The following is a 16,878-nucleotide window of genomic DNA, read 5'->3' as shown; positions in this document are numbered from 1 at the left end:
TACAAAGACGAGGAAGGGGGGAATAATGGCAGTCAAGCTAGACGGGTGCCCTTCAAGTCCACCCCTTCTTCTAAGAGCCTAAAATTTTGATGTATTTATATTCTTTTTTGGAAGCCTTGTAATTATTTTGATCATCTTTGATTAAATATGGAAAAACTCTGAGAACCAAAGTGATAGAGTCTGTAAAGAAATTGAGTCTTGTATGGTCGGCCACTAGCCACGGCCACTAGCCAAGCGAGCCCTAGGTATAAAGCATAAGTTGTAAAGTGGGAAGGGGGGATCATTATCATGTTTTGAAAGGTTGAAAGCGTACGGCTGAGAGTGACTTCTACTCTACAACTTGTAATCATCACATTTTGAGCTATGATAATGATATTTCAGTTTTGAAATTTGCAATGTGTTCCTTGTTCGGATGTTCTTTCAATTGAGTATGCTCATTGTCGATTCTACTCTGATTTTGACTACTTGGTTGTAGACTAAATCTATTGATTTGAGCGCGTTAAATAGTGTTTTTAATGTAGGAGAGTGTTCATAAACCCTAGGACGGCCCTCTTGATATGTTCAATTGCAGTTTTTGAGACCTCAATTATGATCAATTGTGATTTTGGTACCTCCTCGAAATGTGATTAAACTTTATAGGTTAGTGTCCCTAAGTGTGCAGGACATCCTCCTAAATTTTTGTGGCATTTGGAGTCCCTTTGAGTGCTAAAATAGAGAAGGACATAGGTAAATTACCAGAACTAAGAGCGAGAGATTTGCATGTGTTAGAGATAGAAATATTCCATTGGTTCACTTCTTGAGGTTGACACCCTCAAAGAATCCCATGCCCCATCCGAGTCGCTTCCCTGAGTATTGGCAATGTGTTAGTGCCAAAAAGATATGCAGCTACAAACGTCCAATCAGGGCCACCCGCTAACAAGAGTCAATACAAATCCCTTTGTTTTACTAGAAAGTAAAAATGAAGGTTTTGATGAACATGTTATGGATAAAGATGAAGAAAGAGAGGGCAATGCATTATATTTCTTTTAAAATAATGATGAAATTGACATTAAATATGTGTGGCACATGTCGACCAATGTGCAAGTTTAGAGGGGATGGAAGTTGTGAAATGACATGCTTACAATGTAAATCTAAATTTTCACCCCTCTCTTTGTGCTTTTTAATATGAGGGACCAAACACAACAATTTACATAATGTCAAATGTGTGAGAACAGATCCCATGACTATTGTCTTATATATACCTCACTGAGGTGACGAGGCACTAGATGTGGCACTATGGATTGTTTTATCACATTAGCCTATGTGCAATTAATTGGATTATAATTGTACAAATTTGAAGTGTGCACGCTTGTTTTGCCAAAAAAGTTTAATGGGGGCGATCTTAGTAGCTCATTTGGGCTTTTTATGATTAAAAAAGGAGCATTGTTTAGCTAAAATTGGCAAAAAAATAGTCATAAAATGCCAAAAAATGCCTCAAAAACGGTCCTACATGGCTCAAAATTCCACATCACTCATGGTACCATGACTATGAGAGCCTTAAAAAATAAACATTGAGAGATATATATGTTCATTCAGTCTCTTTGTGTGAAGGGATTGTTGTTCAAAGCAAGGAATTGTTGTTCAAGCAAGGAATTGTTAACCATCAAGGGCATTTTCACCTACAGATGCAGTTTGCACGAGGGAGTACAAAGACGAGGAAGGGGGGAATGTTGGCAGTCAAGCCAGACAGGTGCCCTTCAAGTCCACCCCTTCTTCTAAGAGCCTAAAATTTTGATGTATTTCTATTCTTTTTTTGGAAGCCTTGTAATTATTTTGATCATCTTTGATTAAATATGGAAAAACTCTGAGAACCAAAGTTATAGAGTCTGTAAAGAAATTGAGTCTTGTATGGTCGGCCACTAGCCACGGCCACTAGCCAAGCGAGCCCTAGGTATAAAGCATAAGTTGTAAAGTGGGAAGGGGGGATCATTATCATGTTTTGAAAGGTTGAAAGTGTACGGCTGAGAGTGACTTCTACTCTACAACTTGTAATCATCACATTTTGAGCTATGATAATGATATTTCAGTTTTGAAATTTGCAATGTGTTCCTTGTTCGGATGTTCTTTCAATTGAGTATGCTCATTGTCGATTCTACTCTGATTTTGACTACTTGGTTGTAGACTAAATCTATTGATTTGAGCGCGTTAAATAGTGTTTTTAATGTAGGAGAGTGTTCATAAACCCTAGGACGGCCCTCTTGATATGTTCAATTGCAGTTTTTGAGACCTCAATTATGATCAATTGTGATTTTGGTACCTCCTCGAAATGTGATTAAACTCTATAGGTTAGTGTCCCTAAGTGTGCAGGACATCCTCCTAAATTTTTGTGGCATTTGGAGTCCCTTTGAGTGCTAAAATAGAGAAGGACATAGGTAAATTACCAGAACTAAGAGCGAGAGATTTGCATGTGTTAGAGATAGAAATATTCCACTGGTTCACTTCTTGAGGTTGACACCCTCAAAGAATCCCGTGCCCCATCCGAGTCGCTTCCCTGAGTATTGGCAATGTGTTAGTGCCAAAAAGATATGCAGCTACAAATGTCCAATCAGGGCCACCCTCTAACAAGAGTCAATACAGATCCCTTTGTTTTACTAGAAAGTAAAAATGAAGGTTTTGATGAACATGTTATGGATAAAGATGAAGAAAGAGAGGGCAATGCATTTTATTTCCTCTAAAATAATGATGAAATTGACATTAAATATGTGTGGCACATGTCGACCAATGTGCAAGTTTAGAGGGGATGGATGTTGTGAAATGACATGTTTACAATGTGAATCTGAATTTTCACCCCTCTCTTTGTGCTTTTTAATATGAGGGACCAAACACAACAATTTACATAATGTCAAATGTGTGAGAACAGATCCCATGACTATTGTCTTATATATACCTCACTGAGGCGACGAGGCACTAGATGTGGCACTATGGATTGTTTTATCACATTAGCCTATGTGCAATTAATTGGATTATAATTGTACAAATTTGAAGTGTGCACGCTTGTTTTGCCAAAAAAGTTTAATGGGGGCGATCTTAGTAGCTCATTTGGGCTTTTTATGATTAAAAAAGGAGCATTGTTTAGCTAAAATTGGCAAAAAAATAGTCATAAAATGCCAAAAAATGACTCAAAAATGGTCATACATTGCTCAAAATTCCACATCACTCATGGTACCATGACTATGAGAGCCTTAAAAAATAAACATTGAGAGATATATATGTTCATTCAGTCTCTTTGTGTGAAGGGTTACCTAGCTTGCTTCTATGGTATACTAGTGTAGTCCTGTGATGTTTCCACTACAATTTTTAGAGTGTGAGGCCATCAATTAGGGTTTTCTCTCTTAAAATATTCAACTAGGCTTGTCGAATGAAGCTCTAAAGCTTTTATAAAATGGTTGTAACAAATAATTCTAGCATTAATCTAAGGTTTTTATCAGGGCGAAAGAGCACTACATCTGTGTAATTGGGAATGAGGCTAGCTACACCAAATCTTCACACACACACAAGAGTTTTAAGTTATATTTTGTTCTTTTTCAACACTACAAGAGGTGCTTAATAGTAGCGACGCTCGTAGTGCGACGCTCAAACATGAAAAAACAGTAGCGACGCCGCCAGAGATAAAAAACATAACCGAGAGCGTCCAAAAACTCAGATCTCAAATCTGAGTTTTCGACGCGCGCTCAAGCAAGCAAGGTAACGCTCTCCCTCTCTCTCTCTCTTTCTTCTCCACACACACCCACACACACATACACACACACATACACACACACACACACACACACGAGGAGAGGAACGAAAGCCAAGTATGCTCCTTCCCTCTCCTCACTCTCATGTTCCCTTCCCCTCTTTCTCTCTCCCTCTCTCTCACACACGCACACACATACACACACACACACACACACGAGGAGAGGAAGGAGAGCCGGGTATGCTCCTTCCCTCTCCTCACTCTCATGGTCCCTTCCCCTCTTTCTCTCTCCCTCTCTCTCTCTCTCACACACACACACACACACATACACACATTGTGTTTTTGAGAGAGAGAGAGAGAGAGAGAGAGAGAGAGAGAGAGAGAGAGCACAAGCATAAACAAAAAACGCACACACACATGCATAAACAAGGAAAGCACAGACACATTGAGAGAGGAAAAGAGAGAGAGAGCATGCATATATAAAAAATGCACACACACATGCATAAACAAAAAATGCACACACACATTGAGAAAGGAAAAGAGAGAGAGAGAGAGAGAGAGAGAGAAAAGAAGAATAAGAAGAGAGTCTTAACATCCTAGGAAACTATCCCAAGAGACCTTAAAGATCTAGTCGACAGGAGTTGAACTCAAGACCTGTTATTCATAAGGGAAATGGCATAACCAATCTATCACACTTCGGTGATAGAAAAGTTATACCATTTTTCTCCTTTTTTTATTGGCGTGCACTAACACCCACACACACACCCAAGAAGAAGAGAGTTTAATTTAACGTCGTAGGAAACTAATTAAAGAGACGTAAAAATCTAGCCGACGAGGAGTTGAACTCAAGACCTGTTATTCAAGAGGAAAATGGCATAAGCAATCTACCACTCGGGTGATAGAAAGCTTATACCATTTTTCGTTTTTTATTGGCACACACACTCCCACATACACACACACATACACAAGAAGAAGAGAGTTTTAACGTCGTAGGAAACTATCCCAAAAGACGTTAAAGATTAGGTTAGATGTAGAGTTACGTTAAATTAGATTTAGGTTTATTTTTAGTTAGATTTACGTTTGATTAGATTAAATAGGTTTATTTACGTTAGATTTAGACTTACGTTATATTAGATTAGATTTAGTGTCACAGGAACAGAATAATCGAGATAGACAGCAAAGATAGAGAAAGAGATCTTTGTATTGATAGTGTTTGATACAACAAAGGAGCAATAAAATATATGGGCGCACTCCTTTGTACGGAGCTCAAACCTCCCGACCACCCCCGAGCTTCAGCTCGCTCGCACTCGCACTCGCACTCGTAGAAGAGAGATCGTTGAACGATCCCCAAAACGCACCACCCGTCTTTCTTTTCTCGTTTTTTCCTCCAAAAGAATGTGACCTCCCAAAATAGCCGCTTTTCTATTTTTGGCGTTCGGTCGACTTGACTTGCGCGCCAACTATACCTGCAAGAATAGGGTAAAAACGTGATCGCGAAGCGATCCGTAAAGGTTAGATTTTTGAAACTCCCAAACGGAGCAAAAACAACCCAAGTCCGTCTCACACAATCTTGTTGCCCTCCCTGCGCTCTTCGACGGCTATGTGATGGAAAATTTCCATAGCCTGCTCTTATTTGCTGAAAATCAGCCTGCAAAACAACATTTTCTACAAAAACAGCAAATCCCACTTTTTTCTTAATCTTTGGCCCTCAACGAGCATCAAAAAATCAAAATCTCTAAAGACTCAGAGTACCAAAGTTGTTCCTTATAACACGGGCTTCAATCGCTTCATACATCACTTTTCCAAAATCCCACGTTAACACCTTCAAAAATGCCCCAGAAAGTGCCTTCCGGATCAAAAAAATTTATTGGACGAAAACAATCCACACGTCCTTCTACACAGTGGACTAACTTTAAAACGACCAAAACTTCCTAGAAAAACAAAATTTATTGCTAAAACACCTCAAAATCAAGTCCTGTTACATTTAGGTTTATTAATTTAGGTTTATTTATGTTATATTAGATTAGATTTAGGTTATTTATCTAATATTGAAGAGAAAAAATGGCATGACCAATCTACCACACTTGGGTGATAGAAAGGTTATACCATTTTTCTCTTTTTATTGGCGTGCACACACACACACACACACACACACACACACACAAGAAGAAGAGAGTTTTAACACTGTAGGAAACTATCCCAAAAGACGTTAAAGATTAGGTTAGATGTAGACTTACGTTAAATTAGATTCAGGTTTATTTAAGTTAAATTAGATTAGATTTAGATTTATGTTTAGTTAGATTTACGTTTGATTAGATTTAGGTTCATTTACGTTTGATTTAGATTTACGTTATATTAGATTAGATTTAGGTTATTTACATGTTATTGAAGAGGGAATTGGCATAACCAATCTACCACACTTGGGTGATAGAAAGGTTATACCATTTTCTTCTTTTTATCGTTTAAGATAAGGTTAGAAGAAGTGGCGAGAAAATTTTCTGCGCTCACAGTCTCGACAGTCCATGTGGACCAGCAATTCCACCTGCATGTTCGACTGCTGCTACCATACAATAATCTGTCATGTTCAGCTAGTGGAAGAGCAAATTGAGCCTACACAAAAATTAGTGATGCAAGATGACGATTCCAAGGGTCACACACACACACACCACATCCCGTCAAATCTAGAGTAAGAATTAAGTGCCTTGAGAAGACATCAGCTACATTGCAAGAATGGTGTACCTGCATGCTACAAACAAAGATCTACTGTGAAAAGATGTTAAGATGCTGTGAAATGCTACAGCTAGAGAAGAGGAAAAGGGGTTTTGTCCACTACATGCAGTATCATGTAGATGTGGGTGTGTAGATTTCTTGTACCCACAAATATAGGCATTGACCAATAAAGACAATATTATAACCCGATGGTTGTGATCTTCGTGCACCTCTAGACTGAGGTGTGCGGGGATTGGACATGACTAGAGAATGTGAGGTAGTTTACAGTGTGAACAAAGAGAGAGAGAGAGAGAGAGAGAGAGAGAGAGAGAGAGATAGATAGAGATAAAACACGAAGAATGCCAATAGAAGATGAAATTTGTTGTCCAGGTTATAAGATTTTTACCCTTATTATGAGTAGTGACGAGGATGTGGGGCCGTCCAACCGAAACACCTATCTCTCAACAAGGATCTTATGTCCTTGTATCCATTGCAAGCATGCTATGAAACAGACAAGATGCATTTCTTTGCAGCACGTTCACGAATTTGGCGAGTTGGATCCATCTATTATTGATCACTTTTTGCCGATCATAACTCGTCGAACTCTAACGCTGTCCAATAGGCAGCAATCTTGCAACCCAATAGACGTGTTCGCAGGCGCTTTGGTCAAGCAGCATATGTGAAGACACAAGATGTAGCCTCTGACAGCTCCGGGGATGATCATGCAGACCACATTCCCAACGAGGCAATGTTTGAGCCCGAGATTGATGAAATGATCGAGACGATCATGGATTCAGAAAGACTTGTATATGATGATATGAAAAGTGAAGCCGATACGCCATTGTATAATGGAGCACGTGTATCTAGATTGAAAGCGCTCCTGGTTCTTCTCACATGCAGACAAAGTTTGGATGGAGTGACACTAGCGCACAACGCTTTTCAAATGATCTATTACAATTAGTTTACTTTAATAAAACTCTAAATGTATAATGATCTTATAGATTTTTACATAATTGTACCGTATTTTTATGTTGTGTAGATTGCTCAAAGAGCACATACTACCAGTTGATAATGTGATGACAGATTCCCGAGAGGAAGCAAGAAAGATTTTGCGAAACTTGGGGATGGATTACAATTCGATCCATGCTTGTCCTAATGACTGCATTCTTTTCAGACGGGAATACATAAACATGGAGAAGTGTCTGAAATGTGATTCTGAAAGATATCGAGTAGATCTCCACGGAACAAAAATTCCGCAAAACGTTTTGCAATATTTTTCTCTGCTTCCTCGCATCAATCATTTCTTCGAATGTAAGTCCATGGCCGCCCTAGCATCATGGGATGAGGAGAATAAATCTTCAGATGGTGTGCTACGGATTCCTCAGCAGCATGGTGTAAAGGTCGACATTTTAGGCTGGAACGGATCGACAAAAAACGGTTTACTCAAGATTGTGGAATCATGGCAAAATTTGAACAATCTAGTTGACGACGGTCCTCTGATGCAGATTCTGTGGTGGTGCAACTCACTTACTTCGGCAAGCTACAAGAGATTTTGAGGATCGATTATAGAGGATTTTTTGTCGACTTGTTCGACGTGCAATGGTGCAAGATAATCATGGAGGGTCGCAACCCCGGGGGATTCACTGTGTTTTTCCGTATGGTACCACGTGAGTGTACAAGAGGGGGGTTTTTGGATTTTGTACATAAGCGTATACAATAGGGCAATGAGTATTCGATTGGAGCTGCTGCGCGAGAACGCCCTCTTGTGGCTTTAAGATGGGTAGGTCGTGAGGCCGGATGTAAAAGCGTCTTACAGTCGCCTAGGGGACTAAGGCCGAAAGGCCTACATAAGCAATCATTAACAAACCTTCGAGTTCGCTACCGTTACACAGAGACAGGGGAAACTCCATCGCCTCGGCCGCAAGCTCGTGCGCCGGGTCATCAGTCTTCATGCCTGCACAGTGGCGGGCAGTGCTTGCGCCCTGCAGGGTCGCCATTAGCTGTGGGCCTACCCAAGTGCGGGGGCCACGAGGTGTTTCATCACTGCACAGGAGCAGGTCGCGGGGTAGCAGACAACGCCCTCAGCTTAACAGGTTTGGGGCTACAGGCCATAGAGCTGCACCCTCATTACTACAGGCTTTTCTGGTGTGCATCCAGCAGGCCTGCCACTTAGTGGGGGCTGCTTTTTGATTCTATTGGTCGCGCCCTGGATTGGGATGCATTCATCATACAGGTGTAGGTCGGGGCAGCCTACAATAAGGTTGTGCCCGGGTTATCACAGGAGGCTCCACCTCAAGCTCATGCATTAAGGCAGTCCCACAGAGGGGGCTGTGCGCAGTTGAATTTCCGAGCCCTGAGCGACATGTTGGAGACACAGGTTAGTCCAGCCGGGAGCTATGTGGATTCTACCAGCTTACAGGGGTTGAAGCAGGAGCAGAGCCCACTGGGGCTGCCTCTATTGTTATTCAGCAGGTCATTCCCTGCACTGTGCGGGGTAATCTGTTTTGCGTAGACAGTCAAACCAGAGAGGGCTGCATTGTGTATTTGGAGCAGTTTGGACAGCTTCAGACTCAGGCTAGCGGGTGCAAGGCCCCTCCTTTACATTGTGCTTTAAGGTCTATGCCCGCAGTGGGCTGTGGTTGCGCGATTACCCGCTGTGGGTTGTGGTTTTTTGGATCTCCACCTGGTCTCTGTTGAGACAGACTGTCGAGATGGTTTTGAGGCTTTTCAACTAGTCTCTTGAGTGAGACTCGAGCCCCTTTTGTTGTATGCCCGTAAGGGTGAGCCTTGGTGCTCCGAACCCTATTGTACTCCTTTTTGTCTGAGCCGACTTGGCTCCCCGAGTTTGAGGTGAGTTACCCCTCACTCGTGGGATGTGTATTGAGTCGGATTTACTGGTGACCTCGGCCACTATAGACCCGGCCTTGGTTTGCTCTTGGGCTTGTGTTGAGTCCGTGTTCAGTGTATTGTGCCTCCTTATGCTATGTATGCACCAGGGGGCTAACATCCAGGAGGTAATCTCATTGATTATATATCAAGATGAAGTTTTGCACGCATTGCTGGCATTCAGATTTGGCCAAAGCATCTTTGCCATATATGGCTAGAAGAACTATGTACTATTTTGAAGCTGCTTCTTCACAATGAATTTGTTAGTGCCGTTGCTTTCCATGTTGTCAAGAGGCTCCGATTGCTCGCCAAGTCTGGAAGAACATTACTTATCTCAATTTATCAGCCAGGTAGTGAGGTTTTTGAGCTCTTTCATCACTTGTGCCTGCTCTCTTCTCGCCAAACAGTCTACTTTGGTGAACGATTGAAAGCACAAGAGGTAAAGCCCTAAACATGAAAGAAATGAAAGTGTGTGGTTGCCAACAGAGTTATCCAAAATGGTATGTTTGCTTTTTTTTTATGATGCTGGATTTTCTTGCCCTCCTTTTTGGAATCCCTCGGACCATTTCTTATGGGTTATCAATTTTGACTTTGAAGAGATATTATTCCTGTTTGCCATGTGACTAAGTTTTTCTTGACATATTGCTGATGAAGACCAAGCCATGCGCTTTTCATGTGTGCTAGACAAAAGATGAGGAATTGGGTAGTGAAACACTCACAAATTCACATAGAGCTCAGACTCTTATCGAAGCCTATGCGAACTCAGATATGAAGAAGGCGGTGGCTATAACAACACAACAAGTATAGTGAAAGGTGGTGGCTATAACAACACAGCAAGTACAACAAAAGGTTTTCTTATGTCGAATGTAGAATTGTAGCATTTGCTGACATGACGAATCTTAGCATTTGCTATCTTCTACATTATAGTATTGCATGATTTATGACATCTTGATGTTTAATTGCTGCCAGGGAGGAGAGCCAATAGGGAAAAGTGATCTTGGCAAAGCGAGCACCTTGAAACAGACCTCTACCTTACATCAAGATCCTTCACAAATGTCACGGGAACCGAATAATAGAGATCGACAGCAAAAGATAGAGAAAGAGATATTTGTATTGATGAATCTTTGTAGAGTTTTGATACAACAGAGGAGCAATTGAATATGGGCGCACTCCGTTGTACGGAGCTCCAACCTCCCAACCACCCCTGAGCTTCAGTTCGCTTGCATGCAGCGTCTCACTCTTACTCGCACTCACACTCGCACTCATAGAAGAGGAGATCTGTGAATGATCCCCAAACGCACCATCCGTTGTTCTTTAATCCTTCTTTTCCTCAAAAAGCATGCGGCTTCTCAAAATAGTCGCTTTTTAGGCGTTCAATCAACTCGATTTTCGCACCACATATACCTGCGAGAATAAGATAAGAACTTGATCGCTAAGCGATCCGTAAAGGTTAGATTTTGATCATGACACTTTGCACAGATCCGGTTTCACAAACTGATTTCTGCATCGCCTACAAAATAGTCAAAAGAACATACTCGTGCAACCAATTCAACATGATAATCAAAGTAAAAAAACATAATTATATACCTTCATAATCTCAATTGCAATACTCTACCATGAAGAAACAATCCACTTCTTGGTTGATAGCAGGGAGAGCTGTATGATGTTGTATGTCTGTCTGTCCCTGTGTATACTACACTACTGCTGCCTTCTGTTTGTTTTCATCATAACTTCTACAAACAAACTCAGAACAGAGCAATCCAGGTACTTAAAACGATGGGAATAGGTTTGGTCTACAAGGTAACGTAGACAGAATTGCAAAAAACGTCTTTCTTTGGCTGAAAACGCATCTTTTAGGTCGCGACTCATAAAACCTCTATTTTTGGGTCTCCACTACTTTTACAACTTATTTTAAGCCTACCCATGCATTTTAAGCTAAAACACATAAATATAAAACATTGATATTAATAAAAATCTCAATTTTACTGTTCATAGACAGACTATCTGTTATTCATTAATCTTTATAAAATCCGTCTTTAGTGTATTATTATTATTTTTTTAAAAATGTTCTCTCTTAATATCTCAACTCATTCGTATAAGCTATATTTAATAGACTATTCAACAATCTTTCAAATCGTGCTAACGAAAGATATGCCCTGCTACATTCTTTTCGACTTTAAGAACTTCAAACACTAGTCCTATTACATTCTCCCCTTATCAAAATTAACTCTGTCCTCAGAGTTGGTCTAAAGAGAGAAAAATTCTCTTTGCAAAACACTAAGATCAACCCATGATGCATCCTCTACTTGATAGTTCGGCCACTTAACCAAAACTTCCACAATGTCTCTATTTCTCAGATGTTTAAAACGCCTATCTAGTACTAAGTCTGGTTCTACAGTCAATGGTCCGTCATCTTTCAACTTAGAGTTGTTTTGTAAAACATGATGCACATTAGGAACATACTCACATGAAATACAGGATGCAATTTAACATGAGAAGGCAATTCCAATTTGTAAGGTAATGAACCAATGCGCTTCAAAATTTTAAATGGCCCAGCAAATCATGGAGACAATCTTCTATCCTTTCCAAGAATCAAATAAGACTTCTCAGGAATGACCTTTAAGAAAACCATATCACTAGTTTCATACTCCACAACACGATGTTTCTTGTCATAATACAGTTTATGTCTCTTTTGAGATTCTCTAATAACAAACATGAGAAGAGACATTGCATACTACTGGTTCCGTTTGTTTATGTATACAATGTTGTCAATCTGTGTAGGCACAATCTACTTCAAACTGGGCCAATCTTTTGATGACATTCAGGTAAGAGGTTAAAATTTGTGGTGCATATCCACACTTGTATTTGTGCAAATGCTTACATCATTCGTATGCATCACATCCGGACACTCATTTACGCACTAGATGCACATAAATACCTTGGATGCATCTTAATGCAATTATTTTACACTCATGAGTTAATATTTCTAAAGTGTAGGAAAGGGCTGGCCTATTTATTTTCGTGACTGCATTCTTGACTTTTATGGGGGTTGCAAGCTTTCCATCGTTCATTGAGGATATGAAGGTACCATTTCTAATTAGTGCCTTTGCACTTGCTTCTTTTGTGTTGAACAAGGGTTAACTTAATTTTCCTGTAATACAAGATATTCATTTGGGAGCGTTTGAATGGGCATTATGGTGTGGCAGTCTTTGTGATGGCAAATTTTCTATCCGCCTTTCCATTTGTACTCTTGCTGGCTGTCATCCCAGGAACCATCCTTTACACAATGACCTCCTTGCATCCAGGTTTTGACCACTTCATATGCTTTAGTGTCACTCTCATAGACACCCTTTCCGTTGAGGAGGGGCTACTTATGGCGGTTGCAAGCGTAGCACCTATTAGTAGTGGCTGGCAGCATTGTCAAGCTAAAGTTTTCTAGGTGTGGGTATCATGGAGTCCTCTGAATATCAACTTGCCCAAGACAATTTTTTAAAGTTTACATAGGTCTAAGTCCCATGTCTGCATTCTTAACACTTTGGTCTAGTAAAGTGTAGGATGCTCGTTCTCTAGTAGCTTACGAGCCGGCACCATAACTGTGTATGCTCTAGGCTATGATGTAGGATAAGTGGCCTACTGAGGTAGCAACTACAAAGGAAGAGATGGATCAGTAGGGGGTGGTTTGAATGTAGGCTATAGATGGCTGTTGGATTCCCCCTCGACGAGGCGGATTACAAGAGGATGCGAGGCGGGTAAAGTCGGCTAATTACAAGAGGATGCGAGATATGTCGGCATGAGTGGAACAGCATGTTGGGGTAGTCTATGGATGGACGATGGGTTCCCCCTTGACAAAGCGGGCTGTCCACCGTGTGGGAGCGCAACATGAGTGCGCATGAGGATAGCCAGGGTAGTAGAGACCAAATCACTACGACAGGGCGATGCAATGAAAAGGGTGGCAGAATTTTTGGTGGTTTTTGCAAACCATGTGTGGTGGCACTCAAGAAGGCATGGAAGGAAGAGATGGCAAATGTGATATACGCACCACATTGCGAGAGGGCAGAATTCGGTGAGCACCAGCCCACGTTTCATTCGAGTTGTTGCTTGCTTGGCGAGTGATTATGCACATGTTCCTACTCATTAGCCGGTGCTGGATAAGATGGAATTACTAGACACTAAGCAGCGGGGCAGCAAATGAACGATATTTGTATATCGACCAACAAGGCAGTGAGGCAAAGAGTCACTCTACATGTGGGGATTGCAATCGAGCGACTTCAGTTGGTTGACTGCTTGGACTGAGTTTATGAGGTGGATACCTCCTTGTCACAGAAGTTGTGAATCCACAAACAGGTGCAAAAGGCAGCCAAGTCGATGCCAAGTTTTGGGACGTGGTATGCATAGAGCACGCCATTGATCTCACGGGGCTATACAGTGGTGACACTGATGTGTAGTTGGAGAGAGTGAATGTGTACTACAACGAGGCAAGTTGTGGGTGCTATGTGCCTCACGCCGTGCCCATGGATCTGGAGCCAGGTACTATGGATAGTGTTCGAACGGGCCCCTATGGGCAGATCTTCCGCCCTGATAACTTGGTCTTTGGCTAGCTGGAGCTAGCGTTCGAGTCCCGACTATGGAGCTGGCGTCCGAGTCCCGACTTCTTCCACTGTAGCCACCGACGCTGTTGACTCCCTGAGCCTCTCGTTGCCTGTCCGATGCACTAAATCGGCTTTTAGATCATAGTTTGAAGCATCAATCAGTAGTTACACTAAATCTTGTCACATTTTGTCAAATTTTTTCAAGGCAAGCTCGGAACCTAGCCTAGATTTTGCAAGTGAGTAATACCAACAATTTTGGGTGGTAGTGTTGTATTAACTCAATAAAGAATGTACTTAATCTCAAACTGGATGCGTGACATCATAGCGTTAAAGATTTTAAGATCGTTAGTTTCTTTTACATGTTACAAATTCTATAGTCTCAATTTCCCACATGGTCATATGGCTTGATTGGGTGTGTCTAACATACCTTGGGTCTATGTGACACATACACAATGTTTTTATTTTGTATATAATTACAAATATAGATACGTCTAGCATACCTTTGGTCTATGTGTCACACATACACAATGTCTTTATTTTGTATATAATTACAAATATAGTCTCAATTTGTCACATGGTCATGTGGCTTGCTCGAGTGTGCTATCTTGAGCTATTGATTTTTACCTTCAGTTCTTCTAGCTATCCATATGGCTTGATCGGGTCTCTTGAGCTATCCATTCTTACCAAATGTGTAGTTGTGCCTCTTTTTACGATAAAAAGCGTCAAATTTTAAGATCATTAGTTTCTTTTACATGTAGCTACAAATTCTATAGTCTCAATTTCCAACATGGTCATATGGCTTGACCGGGTGTGTTATCTTGAGCTATAGTTTCTTGCCAAGACACGTCTAGCATACCTTGGGTCTATGTGTCGTACCACCACTTTGAAGCTAGATTACTTTGACTCTATTGAAAATGTGTTTGATTTAACGTTTAAGATAATCCTTCAAATCCCAAGTGGGAGCCCAAGATGAGGTGGACAATTTTTTTGGAAAAAGAAATTATGTGATGAAAATCCCGTGTGGGAGCCCAAGAAAAGGGTATACTGATTTTTTTAAAGAAAAAGGTCTCCGTACAAAGGAGACTTTGGCAAAAATTTAAAGATTTATATTTTATGTACAAATTCAAAATTAGATACAGATGGTGTTGTCTTAAAAGTTGCATTTTGCTTAAGCATAGATGTGCATTCATATCACATATAATTGTTTTTGTTCAAAAATATTAATCTTTTAATGGGTTGTTTTGTAATGTGTTTTGATTTGATGAGTGAAGATTTTCATGGTTGTTTAAGAGTATGCATTATTTGTTATTTAGAGAACAATCCATTTCCTATGTGTGCCTTAAATCCTATGTGGGAAGCCTACTAAGTAGCTGGCTAGTATCATATGTTTTGAGATTGAGATTTGTCTCAGTTTACAAGGCAAATGCTATTTGTTTTTTGACAAATTACATTGAAACGATTGGTTTATTTTAATTTAGTATTCATTATTTTTGTTGCTTTTCATGGTTTGTTCTCTTAACATCTATTGCAAATGAAAACACACTACAATGTACACTTCTGTTCATTTGCAGTTCAACATATATTTTTGCAAAAGCATGTGCTTCTAAAATTGTTATGTTACTAGTATACATAAAATATTGGGTCATTACATTCCGTACGAAATTCGTATGAGGGGGGATGGCTCATTGCGAGAACGTCCGTATCTTGTCCGTATATAGGGGGGTAGGTTAGCAAGTAAGATACCGTACGTAGAGGGGTTTCTCAAATTTTGATGCACGCAGGTGACACCCCCCCATTACTAATAGTGAATCCCCCGGGGTCGCAACGCTACTATGCGTAGAGAAGAGTCTCGTTTTCTTGAGGTGGATTCAACTAAGAAATGGACTGACCTAAGAGACACTTTCGTACTACCCGAGCATTGTGAACAAGTAAGTATGTAAATAGTTAACATCCCATTTTAGAATTTATATGGTTGGAAGCTCTCATGTAAGTTATGTGGCTCTGGCAGGTGATATTTCATCCTACAAAGTCTGCATCAAACTGGTGGTACATCATAGAGGTAGCCCCTCGTAGTGCACGGACGTATGAAGGCTACCATGTGCCAATCACAGCGGCATCAATGGAGGAGATCGGAGAAGATGCTCAATCAGAAGCCGTGGAGGTGATTCCAGATGAACATCAAGCTTCTACTCTCTATGGGGTACATGTAGATGATCTACAAAATGAAACAAAGGACATCTATTTAAACGGAGAGCTCTATATATATATAGGAAGTTATGCTGAGCTATGCGAGGATGAGAGAGAGATCTCTTCAATCCATGTATAAATATTATATTTGAACAATTTTGCTCCGTTTTGTAAATTCAGAGTTATACACTTGCCTCTTCCATCACTCAGGTTGAATAGAAGAAGAACGCTTTCTGTTGCTGCTAACCTTTGAACATTCCAAAGCTACAAGCACATTCAAGTTCTTGTACGATTCTCCATTTTGAACAATTTTGCTCCGTTTTGTAAAAACTCTGGCTCTTTAAGTATTTGCGTCATTGCGTCATTGTATTTATATGCGTCATTGCGTCATTGTATTTAATGGTCTTTGCATCCACTCCAGGTACGTATGCTCTAGGTATGTTCTCATAAGCAGAGAGGACGAGCACCTCCTCCTCTCTCTCTCTCTCTCTCTCTCTCTCTCTCTCTCTCTCTCTCTATCTATCTATCTATCTATCTATCTACTTGTCCATGTTTTCTACTCCATTCATTCAATATTAAGCTTAAATGTTCGTGTGTTTAATGCAGGCATGGATGATGAGGAGTTTCTTTCTTCTTTGTCATCCCAGCAGAGACAGTGGTACGTGGAGCGTCATCGCTCTGGCATACCATCGCGCGTTCCTACTCCATCCGCATCTCCCTCTGTTTCGGAGTCCTCAGCGCGCTCTGAAGCTTCGGTGTCGACGAGACGATCTTCACACTCGTCTAGGCACC

At 40.7% G+C, this 16,878-nt stretch overlaps 2 pseudogenes; both read left to right on the top strand.

Annotated features, from left to right (window-relative positions):
- Nucleotides 1-13,063, top strand: part of LOC147419053 (uncharacterized) — an 80,056-nt pseudogene extending 66,993 nt beyond the window's left edge.
- Nucleotides 13,064-13,189: 126 nt separating this feature from the next.
- Nucleotides 13,190-13,908, top strand: LOC147419052 (tubulin beta-2 chain-like; annotated as a pseudogene).
- Nucleotides 13,909-16,878: the final 2,970 nt, after the last annotated feature.

The sequence above is a fragment of the Adiantum capillus-veneris genome, chromosome 29 (genome assembly GCF_014529385.1).
Source record: "Adiantum capillus-veneris isolate H3 chromosome 29, ASM1452938v2, whole genome shotgun sequence".
Taxonomy (NCBI): Eukaryota; Viridiplantae; Streptophyta; class Polypodiopsida; order Polypodiales; family Pteridaceae; genus Adiantum; species Adiantum capillus-veneris.
The sequence above is the reverse complement of the archived record's forward strand: the minus strand, read 5'-3'. Positions and strand labels throughout refer to the sequence as shown.